The sequence below is a fragment of the Sapajus apella genome, unplaced genomic scaffold (assembly GCF_009761245.1).
Source record: "Sapajus apella isolate SASKATOON/1434 unplaced genomic scaffold, GSC_monkey_1.0 scaffold8, whole genome shotgun sequence".
In the NCBI taxonomy this organism is placed as follows: domain Eukaryota; kingdom Metazoa; phylum Chordata; class Mammalia; order Primates; family Cebidae; genus Sapajus; species Sapajus apella.
The window spans coordinates 46,504,967-46,526,127 of NW_022436948.1; the positions used below are offsets into that span (position 1 = coordinate 46,504,967).

At 41.5% G+C, this 21,161-nt stretch overlaps 1 long non-coding RNA gene across 1 annotated transcript; it reads right to left on the reverse strand.

The window, feature by feature from the left end:
- LOC116551021 lies at positions 1 to 19,180 on the reverse strand. The gene is made up of 3 exons (XR_004268672.1): positions 18,964 to 19,180; positions 9,871 to 9,877; positions 1 to 10 (listed from the first exon to the last, which is right to left on the reverse strand). It is a non-coding gene; the product is annotated as an uncharacterized LOC116551021 (long non-coding RNA).
- Positions 19,181 to 21,161: the final 1,981 nt, after the last annotated feature.

Genomic DNA, 21,161 nt, shown 5'->3' on the forward strand with positions numbered 1-21,161 from the left:
TGTTACCAACCTACCTTTCATCCTGTTTAGCATGTGGTATGTAATTTAGGTTATGTTTATTGTTCATAATCTGTCTAATCCTGCTAGAATGTAACCTCTGCAAAGAAGTGATCTTTGTTCCCTGAGGCATCCTAAACACTTATAACTATCTTTGAAATATAGTTGGCATTAGTAAATGTTTCTTAAATAATGAATGAATATTAATGCATTCAAGGCTTCAGTTGAAAAAAAAAAAAAAAGCCTGTTTAGTTCTGCTGAATTCAATGTTTCTCAAACTTACTTGATCTCAGATCCCATTTTAAAACAAAACAAAAGAAAGCCGTGATACTTAACATTCTTCCAAAATAGTACTCCATGATAGCCAGTTTGGGAGATGCTCATTTATAGCTGAGTCAGTGCTTCGCACATTCTCCTCACCAGCGTTTTGTGTCCAATCACCTCGAGGCAACCTTTGATGGCTGTTAAACTTTTATGTTCACCTTGAAATACTGGTTGGTAGCTGATAAAGAGTAAGTAAGATGTAAGAGGAGATTTCATGAAGCGGTCTTTGATCTGAAGGAATGAGGCACTAGAGTAGAAGTTGTCCACTTTACAGAACTCAGTGGAGCTATTTGGAGCACCTACATTCTTCAGAACCGTCTGTCAGCTCATATGCGTCCTCACTGTCACTTAATTATGTTAGGATGCCCTGGGGTCTTCCTCTGCATTGCAGGAGTGAATCATGATGAGAATCTGTCTGACCTCTTTATTGAATAATCTTTGCTGGACTATCTTTATCGATATAAACATTAAGGAAGTAATAAAAACAGTTTTTTATGATAAATTTTAAGTGGGAAGTCGTTTGCATAAAAATAAAACTAAGGCAACTGCTTAGACTAGAGAGAGTTGGCTTACAGAAAGTGTAAGGGTTTTAGTTCAATTACAAGAAGGCATCTGTCTCTGTGGATGCTGAGTTAGCTCTTTAACCTTATTCCTTTAGAGCTTTCCTTTGCAAGCGCAGTAAGCTTCTTAAGAAATAAAGCAGAAAAGCACATCTGTCAAAACTAGAAAGTGGTAACTCCCAGGAAACAAAATGAATCATAGGGTCACTGGAGAATTTTGTAATAGTTTAAGCTCTCCCTTACATAAATTGCCTCCTGTTCAATCTTCCTTCACTCTGATGATGCCGGCCAGCCAGTTTTTATTTCTTCGGCAGGGACATAAAGAGAAAATTGGAAAAGGATGGCTGTATCGCCAATATTTGGGTATGTAGCCACTATTTTGCCTACAAAGAGAAAACAAAACTGGATTGAGAACATCTGACAACAGCAACAAAAAATTCCAAGCTTCTAGAAATGTCCCAATGTGTCTGCAAGATGTCATCTAGGCAAGATATCTTGAGCTGCAAATTGTAGAGTCATAAAATCTTGATAGGGGAAGACTTCTGGAAATCATTTAGACTACACTTGATGCCTCTCCTGCTCTCTTTTATGCTGAGGAAGCTAGGACCAGAGAGGTTAAGGGATCAACTAATTTAGTTTTCTTATTTACAGTCATGTGCTGCGTCCACATATATGACTGTGGTCATCCAATAAGCTAAGGTTAATTTATTATTGAAGAAAGAAAAATCTTTTGCATCAATTTAGTGTATCCTAAGTGAACAGCCTGCAGTGGTGTACAGTAATGTCCTGGTCTTCCACGTTCACTCACCCAGAACAGCTTTCGGTCCTGTGAACTCCATTCATGGTAAGTGCCCTACACAGTTTATCTTTTCTATTTTGTCTGTTTATATATGTTTAGATACACAATACATACCATTGTGTGACCACTGCTTATAGTCTATGGTATAATAACGTGCTGTACAGGCTTGTAGCCAAGGAGCAACATCATATAGCACAGGCGTGTAGTAGGCTGGACCATATAGGCTTGTGTGAGTACACGCTACAATGTTTGCACCATGAGGATATCGCCTGACAACCTATTTCTCAGAGCTTGTCCCGTCATCACATTGTGCATAGCCCTGTTTCGTGTTGATGCATTGGAAATATAATCGGCCATGCCTAGAGCACCAGCCGGGGGCATTTGCCATCCCTCCCAAAAACCTGGCTCTCACTCGGAAATCCCGCTTCCTCTCGGGTTTCCAGGATGACAGGATAACCAGTAGATCATCGTTTTCTCATAACCAGTAGACCATCGCTCCTCCCACCACCCTGTTTCATTTTCTTACCACATCCTTCCTGACATACAGAACCCGCTGTGACAGGAGCGAGGACGCTTGTGTTTTGCAGGAAAGCGGATGGCACTTAGAGCAAAGCGCTCTTCATTACCGTGTAATAGCGCGAGGTCGCCACTAGATGGAAGCATAGGATACACATTCTCGCCCAAATTACACTGTTGCCTCGTATTTGCTTCCTTGCGTGGTTTTGGTAAATGCAAATTATTCAGCACTTGTAGTGAATATTTTTCACTTAACTATCGCCAGAATGAAATGAAAAAATTAATGATATAATACGAAATGATTCAGACAAAAACCCCACAAACCCCCTTATAGAGGAAAATGCAATTATTTACCTTGAGTAATTGATTAATGAGGTTTACTGGTTTCTCTCATTCAACACTAATTTACTTTTAAGATTTCAGTTTTTACCTACACCTAAGAACAGCATTTTGTGTGTGGGAAAGCTAAGAGACAGAGGTGAACATTGGAGAAAAATAAGTTTTCTGTGAGAGTGAAGTGCCTGTTGTATGTTTCAAAAGGACGGTAAATAAAGCAACTGGGCACATGCCTCTGGGACCGCATGTGGTACTTACTGAATGATTTTTTAAAAGTTTCGTAAACTTCCTGGACTTCAATTTTCTGTTCTGTATTCATTAAGCAGATGTATGTAGGTGACTTTTGAGATCCCTGAGGAAGCAATAAACACACTGGTTAAGAAGAGACCCTAGTGATAATCTTTATTGAGATCTTTGGTGTCACATTTCTGCCTTTATATTTGCTTTAAGACTGTGTGCCCTTACTTCTTGGGAAATTTTTATAATAATTGTTTTTAAATGTTTCTCAAATATTCCAACATCTGTAACCTCGCAATTGGCATCTGTTATGTATTGACTGCATTGTGCCCCTCTCTTCATTGATATATTGAATACTGAATCTATATTTGACTGTAATTGGAGCTGGGACATTTAAGGAGACTATGAACGTTAAATGATGTCAAAGGTTGTGAAGTGGAGGCAGGGCTAATCTGATAGGGCTGGTGCCCTTATAAAAACAGAAAGAGAGGCCAGGCGCTATGGCTCACGCCTGTAATCCCAGCACTTTGGGAGGCCGAGGTGGGAGGATCACGAGGTCAAGAGATCGAGACCACCCAGGCCAACATGGTGAAACCCTGTCTCTACTAAAAATACAAAAATTAGCTGGGCGTGGTGGTGGGTGCCTGTAGTCCCAGCTAGTCGGGAGGCTGAGGCAGGAGAATTGCCTGAACCCAGGAGGCAGAGGTTGAAGTGAGCCGAGGTCTTGCCACTGCATTCCAGCCTGGTGCCCGGCAGCGGAGCAAGACTCTGTCTCAAGCAAACAAACAAACAAACAAAACAAAACAAACAAACAAACAAACAAAAACCAGAAAGAGAAACCACAGTTCTCTTTTCGTGTGTAGCTGGAAGAGAGGCCATGTGAGGACACAATGAGACGGCGGCCACCTGCAGGTCGAGGAGAGAGGCTTCACCAGGAACCAACTCTGCTGGCACCTTGACCTTAGACTTCTGGTCTCTAGAATTGTGGGAATAAATGTCTGTGGTATAAGTCTCCCAGTCTGTGTTATCTTGTTATGATATCTGAGCAGACCAATACAACGCCTATTAATTGTCTTTTCTTATATGAGTTGAAATTTTCTTGTTCTTCATATGCCAAATAATTTTAGGTTGTATCCTGGTCATTTTGAATATTGTGATAGAAGAGGCTGGGTCTTGCTGAAATCCTATGGAGAATGTTATCTTTTTTTCGGCAAGCAATTAACCTGATTAATTCAGGTGACACATTCTGATCTACTTCCTGTGGGCTGTGGTTCAATATCAGTTCAATCTTTAAAGGCTTTGCAATTCTATTCAGATCTATCTTACTTAGTGCCACCCAGTGGGCATTGTGGCATCTGGGTGATGGTTTGTCTTTTAATTCAGTTCTGAATGTTTAAGATCCGATCCATGCACACGAAGATTGGAGGTGAGCCAGGAGATCGTCGGCCACTTAATGGGGTTGCTTTCCCAACCTCCTTCCTCTCTGAGATCTCCCTCTTATTTCCCAATTTCCTGGACACCTTTTTTCTTTCCTGTGGCCAGAAAACTGGGCCTTTTATTATTTTATGTGCACCTGCATTTGGAGTCAAGTGGCTAGAAGTAACAAGTGTTATCATCTTTTATGATGATAACATAAAAATCATACTCATTTAGTATTGTCTAAAGTTAAACTTCGTGCAGTGATACACTAAGGGCTGCATTGTGGAACTGATCTCTCTTACGTGGGAGCTATAAGGAGGATTCATTATTTATGGGAAATTTAAAAAGAATAATAAAATTGATCAAAAGTAGTCCTGACTTTTATCATCAATTTCCAGCAATTAAAAAATCAGTAATAAAATACTCTTCCCTAAAAAAGTATTTTGTTAGTTTAAGTTTCAAAAAATTGCTAAACTTCCTATTGTTACTCATATGTATTGTGTTTCAAATTTGAATATTTTATTGCATAAACATTAGGAAACATTACACTCAATTTAGAAGTTTATTAACAGAACTCCCAGCTTTACATTTTCTCTAGTTTCATGGGAATTCAGCTATATGAACTCCTTTTAAGAGTAAATCTGTAACAGTTTAGAATTATTTTGGCTGCATTTTTGTGTCTCCAAAACCTTTGGTATTCAATATTCCTATATTTAGGCATTAGAATAAAAATAATAGAGGTAAATGGAATTCGAGTTACCTTCATTTTGTCATTGTATAGGATGACTTGAAATGCTATTTGCATTTAAGATTTACAATAGCCAACTAGAATGCAAATTACAAGGTGTAGTGTTTTTGTTTTGAAAGTGTACATTTTAGTTCTTCAGTCAACTACAAGTAAAACTATTAATGAACCTAGTTATGGTGTCTATTATATGTCAACATATAAAGAAGATACATTTTGGAAAAACCATTGACAAATTTGCAAAAGTGAGACATGAAAACAGAAATTAATATTAATCACTGTGACAGATCAAAATATCAATGTACTAGTTTTCTTTTTAAAATATAAATGTAATTAAAGGAATTAATCTGTTGCTTTTTCATGTTTATACTATAATTAAAAAAAAAAATTTTACTGGCCTAATATGAAGTCCAAAAATGAAAATTTTCATTGTTTGCATTCTTTTCCTGATCATTTGTTTTGTTAAATTTTGTGATTGTTACTGAGAATATTTTTGAATTATAGAGGAGATGTTAAGAAATTATCCACTACATCTGTCAAATAAGCTAGTTATGCTACTGACTCTGTTTTCCCCATGAAATAGCAATTGCTGTCTATTAGGAAAAAAAAAAACAGGGAAATGAGGCATATGTCCACTGAAAGACAAATTTATACTTGTGTTATTCAAAATAACCAAATACTGGAAACAACCTAAATGCCCATCATCAGGAGAATAGATAAACTGCAGAATTTTCACAAAATGGACTACTACATGGTAGTAAATTCATTAAACTCATGGTACAAAATGACATGGATAAATCTCAGAAACGTTATGCAGAGTCTAATAAGCCAGCCACGAGCACTTACTATAAAGTTTCATTTATAAAAACAGGCTGTAATCCCAGCACTTTGGGAGGCAGAGGCAGGCAGATCACGCGGTCGAGAGATCGAGACCACCCTGGCCAACATGGTGAAACCCCGTCTCTACAAAAAAATACAAAAATTAGCTGGGCATGGTGGAGCACGCCTGTAGTCTCAAGCTACTCGGGAGGCTGAGGCAGGAGAATTGCTTGAACCCAGGCGGCGGAGGATGCAGTGAGTCGAGATTGTGCCACTGCACTCCAGCCTGGCACCTGGTGACAGAGGAAGACTCTGTCTCAAAAAACAACAACAACAACAACAAAAAAAAAAAAAACAAAAAAAGACCAAGCAACACTGCTGTGACAAAATAATCTACATTTACAAATGCTTTTCTATAAAATAGCTTGATTTACTCTTGGTCAACATTATCCTCTCATGAGTATATTCAGCTCAGAGCATTTTTAAAGTTTTTTTATTTTTAAAATTTTTTTCAGAGCATTTTTTTTTCTTCCAGATATAGCTAAAAATAAAAAAGCCAAAGAATGAATCTGGTTTCCATGGGCCTCTGAGTAGATGCATAGCTACATGATTCCTCTTATAGAGCAGGCTGATCCACCCATTTGCCCCCTAAGACATATTCCTTAAAATATGCTTACGATCATCCCATATAAATTTTGCTTTCTTAATCTATGCATTCTGCAGTCCACAGTAGTTTGCGCTTATATAAACTTCTACTTTCCTTCTCTCCTGCTTCTTCTCTTCTCTCTCCCCTCCTTCCTCCTTAATTTCTCAAATATTCATCATTTGTATTTCAGGACTTTTTGACCATTCAGATGAGCATTGCTTTATTCTTGTATTATTCAAGTTGTTTTTCTTGGTCCTCACGTTCATGTTTGTCTTCTTCAAGGCATTCCAGAAATGCACGCTATACCTTGCACAACTCTAAATTTATCTGAAAGTTTTTCAGACTCTTCTGATGCCTAGGACTTCACATCCTGTGTGTCCCCCAGAGACTTCAAATTCTAGAACACTGATTAAGATCTGAAATGAGGATTGACTTCTATTTATTCAGGACATGAGTAAACATTTTTCCAGTAATTGATGTATTTATATCTTTGGATTACTAAGAATTATATAATTGCCTAGCTTATTAGAAAATCCAATAAAAAGACATAACATAATTTAGTTGACTTGATAAAATGATAGCTTCCTTTCCTTCTCCTTTCCTCCCATTTATTGAGTATAATGTTTCATTGACAGGAACAACTTGATACATTGTTCCAACTAGGTCTTACTATCTAGCAAGACATCAACATTTAGAGCTTAAAAGACAATTTACTTTGGTATCTCATGTTTCTTAGCCGGGTAACATGCTGCTGAAGTCAGGCTTTTCCTGTAGCTACAGTCATCTTAGGGGGCTCCTGGGCTGGAGGTCAAGATGGCTTATCATATGGCTGGCAGTTCAAGGTAGCTATTGTCTGGTAGCTCAACTCGGGGTTAGAGTGCCTATATATTACCTCTTCATGTATCCTGAGTTTCTCAAAGTATGAAAGTTTGATTCTAAGTGTTAGCATCAAAAGACTTAAGCAGAAGTGGAAAGCTTAATTGTGGAAGTCCCACCAAATACGTTTTGCTGCATTCCATTGGTAAAGCAAGTCATTAAGCTCAGACTAAATTTAAATGGATGAGATTTAAACTTCCCCTTTGAATGGAGGAGTGACAAGGCCACACTGCTGGGGAGCACATAAGATAGAACATATCGTCTCAGTCATATCTGGAAAATAAAATCTCTCATGCCTATTATTTTTAAAAATGAAGACTCAGGCTGGGCATGGTGGCTCATGCCTGTAATCCCAGAACTTTGGGAGGCTGAGGCAGGCAGATCATGAGGTCAAGACATTGAGACCATCCTGGCCAACATGGTGAAAATCTGTCCCTACTAAAAATACAAAAATTAGCTGGGCATGGTAGTGCACACCTGTAATCCCAGCTACTTGGGAGGCTGAGGCAGGAGAAGCGCTTGAACCCAGCAGGTGGAGGTTGCAGTGAGCCAAGATCGCACCACCGCGCTCCAGCCTAGAGACAGAGCAAGACTTCATCTCAAACAAGAAGAAGATGAAGGCCCAGTGAATTACTTTATGACTGTTTAACAAGGCTATTACTTTTCCTAGTAATTACCAGTGATGGTGAGTTGAATCAGTATGAAACCACGGAGCCTGCCACAGGGCCTGGCATACTGTTGGTGCTTGAATAAACAAATGCTCAATAAAGGAAGCATATGGTCTTGGTTGTTTTAAATGCATTGATGTAAGATTTATGCATATCATAACCTTAGAGTGGGTAGAGAATGTATTTATTTACCAGACACTTAAGTAACCCTTACTGTATGTCAGGCGCTTGCGAAGAGTTACCGTGTGCACTGGGTGCCAATCTGTCAGTCTGGTGAGGCAGAACACCCAAATACACTGATTTATGACTTGCAGATAGTTATAAAGGAGCCACTGAAGACTCGGATTCACGAGGAGCCAGCCTCCCGAGGCTCAGGAAAGCTTCCCAGGCTGGGTGGAGTACTGTCTGTGCATGCCCCACCCCACATGCATCACAGCTGACAGGCCCTAGAAAGAAGCCTGCCCTGGGTTTGGTATCCTGGGGGATTATATGCATTGCTGGGACAAAGCCTTGAAGGCTGCCCTGTGTCTAGGAGGGACTGGAACAGGCCCAGGTTGTTCCAGCGGGTTCCTTCTTATTTCAGGATGAGGCTTTCCCAGCACTGCAACAGTTATTTGTGAGATCTACGAGCAAGAAAAGGGAGAGAACTAGTTGGTTCAAGGCCACCTGGAGAACTATCTGGCAGTATTTGTACCACTTTAAAATATTATCTCATTTAATCGAACATAAAGCAGTGGGGTAGCTACTACTCCTATCCCGATTTTGCATGTAGACAACGAAAGCAAACACACACCAAGTCACACAGGGAGGAAGTGGTAGCGTTTATTTTCAGGCAGTCATAGCAGAAAGCATGTTTTACTCAGTACCCTATGATGCCTCTATGTGCTTATTATGTCCTATGTGATGGGGAGGAAACCAGACAGGAGAGGAAAACAAAATGTGGATGAGGACAATGTCATGTGTGCGTGAGAGGAAAAGAGAAGGGGAAGACAGGGCAACGCTGTATGCTGAAGAGGTGATGGAAGCAGGTGGTACTAGCCACGTTCTTCCTCTGCTTCCTCTCATCCACTGTGTTCCATGGGGCTAAGAGAGCGGAAGGAAGCCCGTGGCCCTGTTTCTTGCTTTCCTTCTCTTTTCCCAGAAAAGTTCAGGGGCTAGTTTTTAATAAGATCCTGTGAGCTCTTTGCAGATATTTTCATTTCTCGTGGGTTTCTATTTTAGATGAAACACGGTTTGAATTCCACCTAATAGCTATATAACTCATGAGAACTAGAGAATTTCAGATGCTTCTCAGTCCAATTTATTGCATATTATACAACTGAAACATTTCTTGATTGGTTAGATCCTGTTTAATAATAACACAATTAATAAATAAATGTCACAATTCGGGTCTTGCATGTCTTCTTCTTCCTTATACAGAGAGGTTCTCACTCTTAATTATCACTCTACCCCAAACAAATTAGAATCTCTAAGAATGGGTCCCAGGATTTGGTGGTTTTATAAAACCTCCAAAAGTAGCCAGTAATGATAACTGCCATAGACAGTCACCAGGTGAAACTCGGCAAGCCTCTGAAAAGATTAGATTACTATTGAGCAGGGACCTTCTCTGCAAATGGATTATAATAATTAGCCTGTAAAATGATAAATTCATGGATAGTTTATAGAATTTTCTATGAAGCCTTTTATCTGTATTTCCTCATATGTTTGATGAGGCAAAGAACTAATGATGTGTAAATAGAATGCAACTTCTCTTTAAAGCAGTGGTGCTCAACCCTGCTGGCATGTTGCAATTGCTTTGGGTACTTTAAAAATAAAGATTCTTGGCCGGGCGCGGTGGTTCACGCTTGTAATCCCAGCACTTTGGGAGGCTGAGGTGGGTGGATCACGAGGTCAAGAGATCGAGACCATCCTGGCCAACATGGTAAAACCCCATCTCTACTAAAAATACAAAAACATTAGCTGGGCATGGTGACACGGTCCTGTAGTGCCAACTACTCAGGAGGCTGAGGCAGGAGAACTGCTTGAACCTGGGAGGCGGAGGTTGCAGTGAGCCGAGATTGCACCACTGCACTCCAGCCTGGCACCCTATGATGGAGTGAGACTCTGTCTCAAAAAAAAAAAAAAAAAAAAATTCTTGGCACAACCACAGACCAGTTAAATCAACTCTCAGGATATGGGACCCGGCTGTTGATATACGTTCAACTTCCCACGTAATGTCAATGTGCAGACCTGGTTGAAAACTGCTGATTGAAGGGAAAAGTAGAACCTTTAGATGACTCAATTCTTGTATTGTTTTTGGAAGGGCAACACAACTAACAGTAGTGGATATAAACCTGGCGTATGCTGTTGTAAAGATGGTATCTCTGAAGATGAATTCTTGAAAAGCTGTAGAGAACCAGTTTCTTTCAAATAGTCATCAGTCAGTCTCGGGAGACTGCTATGCACATGTACACAGTTTGCAAAAAGCAAACTATAATTCTTTTCTAATAAATATTTATCTAGCCTCCTTAGAGTCCTATGCTGCAGCAGGTATTTTATTCATGTTGGATGATTTTTCCATTTTTATCTATGTCATAATATAATATAATCAAACCACTGAATATCAGTTGAGCTCTTACAAGGTGTCTGCTGGTTGCCTCACTTATATGCTTGGAGTAAATAGCCTCAAGGTAGCATTTACAACTGGTAATGTAAGCAGTAGAGAAGCCAGTGATGTGAAAATTTTTCACTTGAGGTTGTCATTTTCAAACCTTAGTGTGCGTGAACCTCAGGGTATTAGATTGAGCAGATCATCCATAGGCCCCAGGTTCTGCATTATTCACAAGCATCCCAGGTGATACTGATGCAGATGGGCTTTGGACCACATTTTGAGAGCCAAAGCCATAGAAATTGTTCATACACAATGAGAACACATGGACACGGGGAGCATAACATCACACACTGGGGCCTGTCGGGGGTGAGGGGCAAGGGGAAGGAGAGCATTAGGACAAATACCTAATGCACGTGGGGCTTAAAACCTCAATGGTGAGTTGGCAGGTGCAGCAAACTACCATGACGGCACATACCATAGATACCTATGTAACAAACCTGCATGTTTTGCACGTGTATCCCAGAACTTAAAGTAAAATTTTTTAAAAAAGAAGTTGTTCATGAATTTATCATCATTGCTTTAGATTCTGAATTATTCTTTCTTCTTAATAAGAAAGCCCTACTCATATTTAAATATTACTTTAAGGTTTTTAAATGGTGTTCATCTGAATGATTTTTTTCCTTTCAACAGCTTTGGGAAGATGGAAGGGAACTAGTGTTTCTTTCCTTTACAAGGGAGGCAGCCTAGAGAAGTAGAAAACATGCAAGACTTCAAACCCAAAGGCTTGTTATTTTTCCTAAGTTTCAACTGAAGCTAAAAGAGACCACAACAGACTCCAGCAAAACTATGAGTGCTAAAGAAAAAAAGTGAGTGTTTGATTCTAATTTAACTGGAGACTGCTTTAATTTCTTCTGTTTACAATGCGGATAATAAGAAGCACTCATCTACATGTTCAGGTAATCAAGTGATTCAATACATGTGAAAGTATATGTTGTACACATTACAGAGTTTACTTCCAAATCACTGTACAAATATAAGTTTATATATTTATGAGCAAGTTAATCGATGAGTTTCCCAAAGTTACATAACCAACAAATGTTCGAGCCAATGGGGGAATCGCTGTTATAAACTGCATCATCACAGATTGTCGATGTGACCACTTTGGAATTATTTTCATTATATCATGGTAATGTGAGAAATGTCAGGAGCTCCAATATGTTAAGAAACTAAGATATATTATATGCACAAGTGTTGTTGAAAGTTAAATGTAAAAATGGAATAAAATAGATTACAATAATTTTTAATCAAGAAATATATTTTTAATGGCCATACTGCTAAAGTAATTTACAGATTCAATGCTATCCCCATCAAGCTACCAATGACCTTCTTCACAGAACTGGAGAAAACCACCTTAAACTTCATATGGAACCAAAAGAGAGCCCACATAGCCAAGTCAATTCTAAGCAAAAAGAACAAAGCTGGAGGCATCACACTACCAGACTTCAAACTATACTACAAGGCTACAGTAATCAAAACAGCATGGTACTGGTACTAAACCAGAGATATAGACCAATGGAACAGAACAGAGGCCTTGGAGGCAACACCACACATCTACAACCATCTGATCTTTGACAAACCTGACAAAAACAAGCAATGGGGAAAGGATTCCCTGTTTAATAAATGGTTTTGGGAAAACTGGCTAGCCATGTGCAAAAAGCAGAAACTGGAACCCTTTCTGACACCTTACACTAAAATTAACTCCAGATGGATTAAAGACTTAAACATAAGACCTAACACCATAAAAAACCTAGAAGAAAATCTAGGCAAAACCATTCAGGACATAGGCATAGGCAAGGACTTCATGACCAAAACATCAAAAACATCTGGAACAAAAGCCAAAATAGACAAATGGAACCTAATTAAACTCCATATTTTCTGCACAGCAAAAGAAACAGTCATTAGAGTGAATCAGCAATCAACAGAATGGGAAAAAATTTTTGCAGTTTACCCATCTGACAAAGGGCTGATATCCAGAATCTACAAAGAACTAAAACAGATTTACAAGAAAAAAAAAACCAAAAAACAAAAAACAAGCCCATTCAAAAGTGGGCAAAGGATATGAACAGACACTTTACAAAAGAAGACATACATGAGGCCAACAAACATATGAAAAAATGCTCATCATCACTGGTCATTAGAGAAATGCAAATCAAAACTACATTGAGATACCATCTCATGCCAGTTAGAATGGCAATCATTAAAAAATCTGGAGACCACAGATGCTGGAGAGGATGTGGAGAAATAGGAACACTTTTACACTGTTGGTGGGAGTGTAAATTGGTTCAACCATTGTGGAAGACAGCGTGGCGATTCCTCAAGGACCCAGAAATAGAAATTCCATTTGACCCAGCAATCCCATTACTGGGTGTATATCAAAAGGATTATAAATCATTCTACTATAAGGACACATGCACACGAATGTTCATTGCAGCACTGTTTACAATAGCAAAGACCTGGAACCAACCCAAATGCCCATCAATGATAGACTGGACAGTGAAAATGTGGCATATATACACCATGGAATATTATACAGCCATCAAAAACGATGAGTTTGTGTCATTTGTAGGGACATGGATGAACCTGGAAACCATCATTCTCAGCAAACTGACACAAGAACAGAAAATCCAACACTGCATGTTCTTACTCATAGGTGGGTGTTGAACAATGAGAACACATGGACACAGGGAAGGGAGCATCACACACTGGGGTCTGTCAGGAGGAAGTAGGGGAGAGACAGCAGTGGTGGCGGGGAGTTGGAAAGAGATAGCATGGGGAGAAATGCCAGATATAGGTGATGGGGAGGAAGGCAGCAAATCACACTGCCGTGTGTGTACCTATGCAACAATCTTGCATGTTCTTCACATGTACCCCAAAACCTAAAATGCAATAAAAAAATGGAAGTAACCAAAACGTCCCTCAGTAAGTGAATGGCTAAACAAACTGTGTTTATCTGTACAAGAGAATATGATTCAGTGATAAAAAGACATGAGCTATCGAGCCATGAGAAGACATGGAGGAACTTTAAATCCATAATGCTAGGAAGAAACTAGTCTAAAGACTCTACACACTGTTTGATTCCAACACTAGGACATTCCAGGAGAGTCAAAATGGTAGAGACTGTGAAATGATCAGTGATTGCTAAGCGTGGAGGAGGGATGAATTGGTTGAACACAAGGAGGTTTTCAGCAGTGAAACTCTTCTGTGAGATACTGTACTGAGGATTCAGGACATTAGGTAATTGTCAAAACCCATAGAACTGTAAAACTCAAAGAATGAACCCTAATGTAAACTATGGAGTTTAGTTAATAATATCATATCAATATTGATTAACCAATTGTAAACATGTATCACACTAACGCAAGATACCAATGAGAGAGGAAATTGTGTGCTAAGGGACAAGAGAGAGTAGGGGAATTCCCTGTACTATCAGCTCAATTTATCTGTAAACCTAGAATTATTCTAAAAAATAATGTCTATTACATTAAAGTTAGGATGCAACAGCCCCAAATCAAAGTGTTGGTGGCATCCTGTTACTGTGTGGTTAATACTGGGCACTGAGGTGCACCAACCTGGAGTCAGAACAGTCGGAGACATCAATGCCAGTGCCTTCCATCTCTGGCTCTGTGGGGGTCCCTGGAATCCAGAGAGCAGATCAGTTAGCTTGAGACAGCCTCAGTGCTCCAGATAGTGCAGGCTTCTGGTAGGACAGGGAGAAATCATCTCAGGGCAGTAATATGGCCGATATGTTTTATTTTGGACATGGGTGAATCTTGAAGTCTAAAAAGTACTTAACTTAGAAGACAGATACTCTCAGCTTATTATTTTAAGAACAAATTTAGAATCGTTGTTAAACTTACATCTTTATTTCCCTAGCTGGCCAGGACCTCATCAGTAGCTACTGATGTCACTAGTGTCCTCTGATCACCTTGGCAGTGTTCGCTGTTTTGACCCAACAGGAAACTGAGGTGTTGCTTGTACCTAAGATGCAGACACCTGGCAGAAGTCCAGGGTCACTGGTCCAGAGCAAGTCATGCAGCTGTTGATGACAACCAGAAGGGTGACCAGGCCATCCACTGAGGTCACCTCCATGCAGCATGAGCCACTTGCTCTAATGAAGCCACCATCACTACACTTCTCATAACTCGCTATTCACTAGACGGAGAGTTCTGGGAAAGCTGAGATCATATTCTACTCGTCTCTGTGTTCATGATTCCCAGCTTAGGGTGTGGCACTAAGGAAGGTCTCAGCAGTGTTCACTGATGATAGGACAAAACTGACTACCAATATCCAATCCAATCACTGACATTCCAATCTAAAATGCCCCACCAGGGATGCTATAATTTCTCCTAAGATGCAGCAGCAAGCCCCCTTCCTACACCTGTAGACCCCTGCTCTAGGGACCAGTCATGCGCCAGGGTCATCTTCTGTGGGACACTGGGGAGAAACGGGACTACTCTGAAGAATCCCTCTTATGGTTCCCCTTGTCATTAGGAGCAATGTCTTCACCTACACTCCCCTCCTCTGGGCTGCCATGACGCCCCACTTTCAGAGAACTACTGTATTTTCTTGAAATCATGTCTCTGTGTTCTTTCTCTCATGAGCTTGAGCTCCTTGGGGAAACATTACTATTTGAACCCCAAGTGCTTAACACAGTGCAGAAAAAATTAAACACCCAGTAAATACCCATATCCCATAGAGACCTTCCTCAACTGAAAGTGCAGAGGAATAGTGTAAGTATCACTGCTTCATATACTGGCAGGAAACAGTTACTCAGGCACCTGACCTACGGCAGAACTGTTTAAAAGAACAGACATCTCCAACCCTTGTCCAAGCACAGTTATTCCCTCTAACCCACACTGACCAGAAGAGCATCCACTGCTATGGCAGCCTGAAGGTTGAGGCTCCTGAATCTGGGGCGGGGGCTCATGGTCGCATCCTCCCCCTCTTGGAGTTGGTGCTGCCCTTCACTATAAACCAGCTGTGATCCACCCTTTGGTTCTCCCTGGCTGGGGTCAGGAGACTCCTCTGGAGTAAATTTCTCTCTCCAGTCCCCACTGCTCAGCTTGCCCTCCTCGAGTGGTTGAATGATGACGGGCCCATTGCCCATTTCCCCTGAGGCTTCTGGCCCAGTTTGTCCTTATTCTCCCCTTCTTTGTTTCTCACCTGTTCTAGCATTGACTTGTCCTTTGCAGGTTATTCTCTTTCCCAAAACCTGCTGATTTTCTTTCTTCTATCTGTTCCCTTGGTTCTCGGCTTCCAGGGTGTGGACTCAGCTCAGTCTCTGCAGGAGAAACACAGGGGCGAGAGTCAGGAGTCAGACCCAGAGACGTCAGAGGCAGGTTACAGGTCCAGGAAGTGTTAAAGACCATCTCAGTCTCTCAAGGACTCGGATAAAACTGAGCAGGAAGGGACCTCAGAGAGGTACAATAAGCCCCTACTTTACTGATGAGAAAACTCAAGTCCAGAAAGACTAAGACTCTCCCAGGCTCCCTCACCACGTGGTGGCAGCAGACACACCACGCAAGCCTGGGCCTCAGGCTCCCTGTGCAAAGCAGGTAACTCACCCTCCAGAAACTCACTGCTGCCTTTCAGAAAACTTTAGATCAAATACAGCAATTTCACGCTGCAAACAGAGAAAAAGGGCCTTTCCTTGGACAATTCTTTATCATGGTTCCATAGTCCTATTACTTATTCTCAGTCCATTGTCATTCATTGGCTTGTAGATTAGGGCAGGTAGAACATGAGAATTAAACAGTGCTTAAGACAACCCTGCTTTCCCAGTCTGGGCGTTCAGATCCTCCATTCTTCCTCAGGGAGTTTCCTCTGCTGTAACTGCTGGAGAGTCCAGGCCCTCACGTGGGTCATTTCTCCATGAAGGTCCCTGTTATTTTCTTACTCTCCTGGAGATAGAGAGGGCAGAGAATGGTTCTGGGACTCCATAGTCTTAGGTTTTCTCCTAAGCCAGCCAGGGCAGCTGAAAGCAATCATGCCTGAGTGAGGTCAGTTAGTGAAGATGGTCCCAGAGGAGCACGGGCTCACAAGGACAGTCCCTGATGGAGATGGTCAGGACTGTGACTTGGGCAATATCTGACCAATTCTGCTGGGGATGACAGACCCAGAATTAAGCAGAGGATGCTGCCATGAGGAGAAAGGAGGAGAACCAAAGGAGTGGGTCAAAAAATAAGATAAAAGACAATGGTTTCAAGAACTGCAGAGCAAAGATCCCAGAGGCAAAGTCCCACAGGATGGTGGGTTAGTCCCAGGCTGTGGGTCCTACTTAAGAACCTCCTGCTGGATTTTGCCCAGCTCCACTTCCATACTATTTGGGTCGGTGACTTCTTTCTCCCTTCCATGTTCCTTCTTTCTGAACTAGAATCACTGTAATTGTTATTCTGTGTCTGTCCCGCCATTCCACATTAGGAGCAGATAAGCAGTTTGTTCAGTTTCACAGGTCAATGGAGGTAAGGAAATTATGTCCAGGATCCGTACTTAATGGACACCCTCAGAAGCCTCATCCACACCTGGTGTGGTTGTTTTAGATGAGATTTTAAACTTTGGATCTGATGTGGTTTATGTGACATTTTTCACGTTGAACTAATGCTTTAATGACATTAAATTTGGAAACTTTAGGGGAGAGGGTGAACGTATTTTGCAGATGGGGGAATGTGAGTGTCCAACTGTGGTGGATGGAATTTCTGAAATGGTCCCCAAACATGCCATACCCTTGTCTCTGAAGCCTGTTAAGGGGATGAGACATGATTCCTGTGATTATGTTGTTATATGACAGTTACGTGACTTGAAGATGGTGAGGTTACCTGCATAAACTGGATCAAATCGCATCACTCCGTAGCTGACAGAGTTTTCTGTGGCTGGTTGGAGAAGATGAAGTCAGAGAAGGGAGGAGCCTGAGAAGGACTCCGTGAGTTGTGACTGGTGGAAAGATGGAAAAGACAGCTAAGGAGGAAAGCGGGTGGCCTCTGAAGTCAGAGTGTCTCCTGGCTGACAGCCAGCACAGAAAAAGGGCCCTCAGTCCCCCACAAACAAGAATAGAAACTTTTCCCAATATCTGCAGTGAACTTGGAATAAAAGCTGGAGCTCTAGAGAAAATGTATACTCAGGCCATTCCTGGATTTTAGCCTGACAAGACCTTGATCAGAAAACTCAGCAAGGAAGGAAAAGAAGGAAGGAAGGGAGGGATGGGGGAGCAGACAAACTTACATGAAGATGAGAAGATCCAGGGGAACTTACACCACCAATATTTTCCATTAATAGGAACACGCTAACTAGTTAAGAGACAGAGACGCGCTACTATAAAATCATATACTGTTTCCATGGTGTATGTTCCCTTCTGCTTCTCTGAAACAATTTCTGTCTCTGGCCTGCTGTCGTTAGAGACCCTGGGTCTTCCCTTTGGACAAGTTCTGGCACGGGACCCATAGGAATGAGATGGGACAGTGAACCCTAGAACACCAGCTCACAACCTTCCCTGCTGCTCCTTGTCCACTCCAGAAGCTACCCAGCTGCAGGTGGAGGTCTTAGCCCCTGGGTCTGACATCGTGCCTTTGCCTTTCTCACTGGGCCTCTATCCTTGCACTGGTTCCTACTCCCCCAGCACCTGGCAGGTGACCACATGAGAAGGACACAAACAGGCCACACTGCTTTCTTTCTCCCCCTCTCGATGCCTACAGTGGTGGGTTCCATGGGGCAGTGACCTGACATTTACTCATTGTGGTCCCCCTAGCCCGGAGCAGGGCCTTGCACCTAATAGCCACCCTGTGAATGCTCAGTGAAAGAAGGCGTCCACCACAAGGTCCTGAGGAACAAAGAATTCCACGGTGGCCCATCAATTTTAAGTCCTACACGATTCTAGAATGGGAGATTGAAAGGCCTTCAAGAGTGGCCACTCTCTGAAACCATTATACTGGCAGCTGAGCCATGTTTCCCCATCCTGGGCACATCTAGAGGGCACCGCCTAAATCCAGACACATCTCCCCACCCAGGACAGTGCAGAGGCCTTAGCCTGGGAAATGTGGGTGGATGGGAGAACCAAGAAAGCTGAAGAGGTGAAAGCAGGTGAAAGGGAACAGCAAGGTGGAAACAGAGAGAGAAATGGGGACGGAGACTCGAGGGTGAGAGGGGAAGAGAGAGGAATGGGACGCAGATCCAGCCACTGAGGAAAAGGCCTGAAGAGAACACTGTCCTCTCCTGAAGTCAAATAACTTCCACCTGACCACGCACTGCAGCTTGTGGGTGGCTCACGCGGGTCATGCTGCAATGTTTAAGGCCTATGGCATCTTCCCTTCTCATCTGAGTCATAATAGAGAGAGGACTCTCTGACCCCATCCAGCTGGCAGTGCCTTGTGATTTTTACCTGTTGGATCTGGCAGCTCTTCATGTCAGCCCATACCACGTGAGGCTGCTCTTGGTGCACCGAATGGGGAAGATTCCACATCAGTGCCTCGGAGAGTCCACTGGAAGCCCTGGACAGCAGGAGTCGGTGGTGCCCCAGCATGGACGCCAAGAGCACACAGCACCGAAGCTCCAGACACCCTCAGGAGGACAGTAAAGGACAATGTGCTGGTGAGAGCCTGGGTCAGCGGGAACCTCCACCCAGGTCTGAACATGATTTGCCTTCACACGGGCTATGACATTAAAGGGAGAAATCAAGGTTAACTTTGAGATTTGAGGCTTGGGCAACTTGAAGGATGAAACTGTCATTTGTTGAGACTCGGAAGACTGAGAAAGGAATGGACTGAAAGGTGGCGGGGAACTAGAGTTGGTTGGGTTTCTGTCATATGCAATCAACCGTCCCGATCAGCCTGGGCAACACAGTAAAACCCTGTCTCTGAAAATAAGAAATTAGCCAAGCATGGTGGTGCACATGTGCAGTCTCAGCTACTCGGGAGACTGAGGCAGGAGGATTCCTTGAGCATTGAGTTAGAGGTTACGTGAGCTATGATGGCACCACTGCACTCCAGCCTGCGGGAGGGGAAAAAAAAAGGTCCTGATTAAATACTTGGTAGCCAGAGAAGTTTTCACAAAGTAAGTACTATTTCAGGCAGATCTCAGTGAACAGGAATTCCATTCTTTCTGTAGGAAATTAAGAGAGTGTGAGTGTGGTTAGTTAATGCTGACTGAGCTATCTTTGGAATCTCATCTACTGGTCTATCTGGTCTATTTCTATATGTATATTCTGTCTGCCGTCTCACTGAGCTTTGGTAGTTTATGCTGCAGTAACAAAAGCCCCCAAATCTTAGCAGCTACAGATACATAGGTTTATTTTCACTGACATTTCCTTTTACGGCAGGTTGACTGTGGCTCTGCTCTATACAAGCTAGTTTATTTGTTAAATGGTGAACGCTGTGATACTTGGAGAATTTTTTAATGTGGTTCATTCATTCAACAACTATTTATTCAATATCTATTTCATACCAGGCAAAGTCAAGTACTGAGAAGACAGTAGTAAATAAGAGACAAGATCTCTAATTTCCAAGAGCTTATATTAAAATGAAATTAAACATGTACAAAATAATTATATTAATAATGAATATTATATTCATAAATAACAGACTTAGTAAATATTCTAAATTAGAAAAATATAAAATTATTAAAACTAAAATGGCCAGGAGTGATGGCTCACGCCTGTAATACCAACACTTTGGGATGACAAGGAGGGAGGATCATTTGAGCCCAGGAGTTTGAAATCAGTCTGGGCACCATGGGAAGACCCTGTATGCAAAAGATACAAAATTAGCCAGGCATGGTGGTGCATGCCTGTAGTCCCAGCTACTAAGAAGGCTGAGGTGGGAGGCTGCTTGAGTCTGAGAGGTCAAAGCTGCAGTGAGTCATGATCACACCACTGCACCACTGCACTCCAGCCTGGGCAATAGAGCGAGACCCTGTCTCAAGAAAAAAAAAAAAAAAAAAAAAAAAGAGGAAGAAACAATTTAATCGATATATTCCTGAAAATATCATGTAGAATCCTATTGTCTACATTACATCACATCAGCCCTTTACTTTAAGTGGCTTAACACTTAGTTAGATATGATCCATAAAATTTTCCTGGTAATTAAGTATACGTAAGAACAATTAAGTATTAAAGAGTTACTGCCTTGACAGGAAGATTGTAAAAATTTTTAAAGACAAATAAATAAATGAGAGAATAAAACCTGTAGCTCTGTGAGGCACAAATGACATCTAATTGAAGTCACAGTGAACATCTAGCAATCATTCTGAACACCATATAATTCACTTAATATGTTTCGCCTGAACTCCCAACATATCAGACTTACCAACACCTGTATGTAGCCAAGAAATTGACAATCATTTATAAATTAACCCCTATGACTGCACCTGCTCTACCCACTTAAAAAATTTCATGTATTTCTTTATTATTTGTTATTTTTTGTAGAGACAGGATCTCACTATGTTGCCCAGGTTGGTCCAGAAACAGACCCACACTGATTTCGTCAATCAGATGACCATGCAGCCATCCAATTGATGAAAAAAAGTGCTACACAGTGCAGAAGGACAAAGACAGTCTTTTCAATACATGGTGCTGGACCAAGC